The sequence below is a fragment of the Silene latifolia genome, chromosome 8 (assembly GCF_048544455.1).
Source record: "Silene latifolia isolate original U9 population chromosome 8, ASM4854445v1, whole genome shotgun sequence".
Taxonomy (NCBI): domain Eukaryota; kingdom Viridiplantae; phylum Streptophyta; class Magnoliopsida; order Caryophyllales; family Caryophyllaceae; genus Silene; species Silene latifolia.
The window spans coordinates 105,608,741-105,612,795 of NC_133533.1; positions in this window are offsets into that span (position 1 = coordinate 105,608,741).

Here is a 4,055-nt window from a genome sequence, read left to right on the forward strand (position 1 = left end):
TCATAAATCCGACTTAAATCCCTTATAATTCATATTTGCGGGTTTTCGTCATTATAATTCAATTCCGGGTTGTAAAGATTCAATTCGTTCATATTGGGTTTCTGGAATTCGTCCTTGATATAGTTTAATCCGTCTTTTGTCATATTCGTCGCATATTCGTCATTAATCCATCGTATCTAATGTTAGTTAATTGATTTCAATAGAGGACTCATTAATATTTTTCACTTCTATCATTATTCCATCATGTAGTTAATCCGTTTGCATCCGTCTTATTCTGTTTTGCTTTTATGACCCATTCATATGTAATAACCTATTAATCACTTTCATCCGAGTAAATAATTAAATTAATCCTTTAAATCACCAATCGACATTAACGGCTTGCAATCACGGCTTCACAAAATGAATCGAGCCAAGGGAACAGACGCAGCGTCACGCGCTTATTCAAAAAGACGCAGCTCTGCTGCGCCTGTTCCTGGCTGAGTTCTGTCCCTGAACTCCGTTTCTGCCTTGACATAATTTAATTAGATTACGTATTAATCGACTATTATCCGTAATATCATTCCTGTTCGTATTTAATTCTTTTATTCTTTTTCTCAAATCATCCGTTTTAAAGGTATTTTCGACATAAATCGCCTATTCCAATGTAATTAATGTAATTTTCATTATTGTAATTTATAGTTATTGTATTTCTTTTATCATTTGTATGTTTTCACATGTAAATCAACCTTAAATTCCTACTTCGACCCAATTGCATGCTAATTACGTGTCAACCGACTTAGTTAATTTTCACATGCTAGGATTAAAACTTGGATGTTGCATTGCATGCATATAGCCGACGATATATCAAGTACGAATAACTTCCCTAATCATTAGTAGAGGCCGCTATCGAGGCGGGCGGGATTAGGTGTTCGATCAAAAGAGCTTCCTAATACGTACCCTCACCCCTTACTCCAGATCTCCGTGAGCACCCGTGTTCATTGGCATCCACGAGAGTCATTCTAGACATAGAATGCTAAGGGTAACGATTGCTTAGTGTTCATGTCATTACTTTGTGTCTTGACATGACACGAGGTATTCGAACGGTTCCAATTTCCCATAAAAATTGGTGGCGACTCTATACAAAATGCAAACGCTTGTTTCGTTCTCACCAAGCGCCCCCGTGGGCGGCCCGCTGTCCACATAATCACGAGTACAACGGGTTTGTGGCTCGTGAAGCTGTCTTTCTAAAATACAAGTTTATTTCTAGAAGACAGAGCGAGAGAAATTAATCAAGAGCCACAAAGAATGTTATGTTGCAAGAAACTGGTCTTTCTTGGCTACATGAGACGTTTTGTGTAAGACGTTGTTTCTTCAAAACCTAGGAGGTTAAAGTTATCACTTGTTGAAGATGATGAATTAGTGTTACTTTTAGAAAGTAAAGAGCTTGCAACTTACAAAGAAATTGTTTGATTCAAGTTGATTACTTCTGGAAAGTGATGAACATATGACTTACATGAGAGTGTTTAAGTCACAACTCAATACAAGGCTTAGAGCCATGAAAATCCAAAATAAATTCCAAGTGAATTGTTAGATATCAAAGCTTGATTGGTGGCAAAGGGTTTTGCACTAGTTGAAATGCTTAAGTCTATTCGGATCTTCTTAGGGATTGTATTTCATTATGATGATATACATATAACGAGTGAATTTAAAACCCACTTCTTCAATTAGAAGGAATGTATTCAATACATGTCATGAGTTTTATAGATTCTTACAATCTTAAGATAATGTGCAACTTAAGAGATTGTCTTAAGTAGGACATTAATGAGTTGGAATCAATGTTTTGATCATGTTATAAAACTTTTCTCGATAGGTCGAGAAGTTGTGTTTATACATAGAGTTTAGTGGGAGTTACAGAAATTTTAATTAGTCTAATATGTGGATGACATATTGATCATTGGGAATGATTTAAGACTTTTGGAGTAATATAATACATCTTTAATATCCAGATTTATGTAGATAAATCCACATGATATTAGCATCAAATAAGAAGTCTTATGTTGATAAGATTCATGATTAGTTCAATCGAGTTGAACATATTTGATTGATTACATTTGTTTCCGCTGCCGAATCAATTAAATAGGAAATGATGTATAACACTTCATATACTTTAAGTATGATGAATTGTTTCAAATCGAATTTAAGTAATAGTTACCAAGTAGGCCATAAAGATTACCCTTAAGTGCTTGCAGAAGCATTAAGGATGTAATGCAAAGTGTTTTTGATGCAATTTTGTGTAAGGGTGTTACACAAGTGACAATTGACAATTGAGATTCCGCATGGTTTCCGACAAAACCATAATCAAAACACATTAGGATGGTTAAGATACCATTGTGGCTATGTTATTTAAGAAATAGATTTTCTAAAATCGTTCTAGGCAATAAAGAACAATGAGAAATATTTACAACGGAAATTGAGTACACTTGCAATCATGGGATGTTCAAGAAGGATGAGTCCCGCACACTGTGAAAACAGTGGGAGCTATTCTAATGCTAGAGGGCCTATGTCTTGATTGGATCTCGACACGTACTCAGAAAGTTTTGTAATGCAAATGTATACATTACAAAGGAAAACGAGTATGTAGTAAGGTTGAGTAAGGTACAAGAAGTTGATAAAACCTACTAACCAAAGCCTTCTCATAGGCTTAACATGATGAGCCATGTCATTTCAATTGAATTGAGATGAACAACTAAATACAAGATCTAAATTGGATATGAAGTAGTAATCAAGTATTGACTACTCATATGATAATCACATTTGTCGTTCGAGTTTTTAAAATCTGAAAACTCCTTTTATACTTTGTTACATCCAAACGGGTTGTAGAGACAATATTGAACCCCGTTAAAGTGAACCCGGATTAACATGGTATTCGCCCATAGTCACTTGTATGAGGTGACGTCTCGAAGTGACTAGAGTGTGATGCGATTGATGGCAAGTTCAAATGCTATAGAGTCATATGAGATGACTAGTCGATCACATAGGCAGACTGTTAGGAACACTTTGTCGGGCCTTAGGACCGCTTATAGAGTTCTGGCAAATTTATATAGCCTGGTCGTGGCGAGAGCTACTATAGTATTCTAATGAGTCGATTCTTTTGACTAAAGACTGTTCACCTAAGGTGGCACAGTTTCAGAATAACTTTGATTTGTGTTACTACGACCTTCGTAAATGGGGTCAAATGGGCATATTTTGGGTTATGATGGCTGTGGCTAGTCGAAGGGAATGAGTGCGATAGGAATTGTCCACTCCCTTGTCAGGGTTAAAACAATATCTTAGGGCCACTCGAGGAGTAATAAACTGGAAATGCGTGGCCACGCTCGGAAGGTATCTATGGTAGATAACTCCGGTCAATAATTTATTCTCCAGATCGAGGAAACCACTCTCGATATGATCACTTGCAAGTACGACCTGAAAGACACTTTGCATTGAGTGGGATATAATAATAGGACAAGAGAATTGGTGACGCACACTTGTCGAGGACAAGTGGGAGATTGTTGGAATATGTGTCCTCCGACAATAATGCGATCACAACTGTCGCTCATGATGATCACATGTTAAATCTCATTTTAAGAATACATGTGGGATGTAATAATTTTACAGTCAACTGGTCCACACATATCGGTAATGATTGGCTGACTAGAGTTTGACATTACTGTCGTGCGACGGTGGTGATCAGTTGATCTCCTTAGGTCATACCTATAGGGAAATACTCTTAATTGATTATTTAATTAATCGTATGCCGATACGAGTTAATTAAATTGCTTAAAATTGACGGATGATTTTGTGAGTAAAATTAATGTGTCTTATTGTAATTCGATTATATTAGATACGGTCTAAGTAATTGAATTGTTTTATTACTTAGATAAAATTATTGTTTACGAAAAAATTTGGAATTGAAATTGAATGAATAATTTATTATAAATACAAGACGTTGTAATTTATAATTTGATAAACCGTTTTGGTACAAGTAATTACGAATTACTAGTCGATTTTGTAAATGACATATTTTATGAGTATGT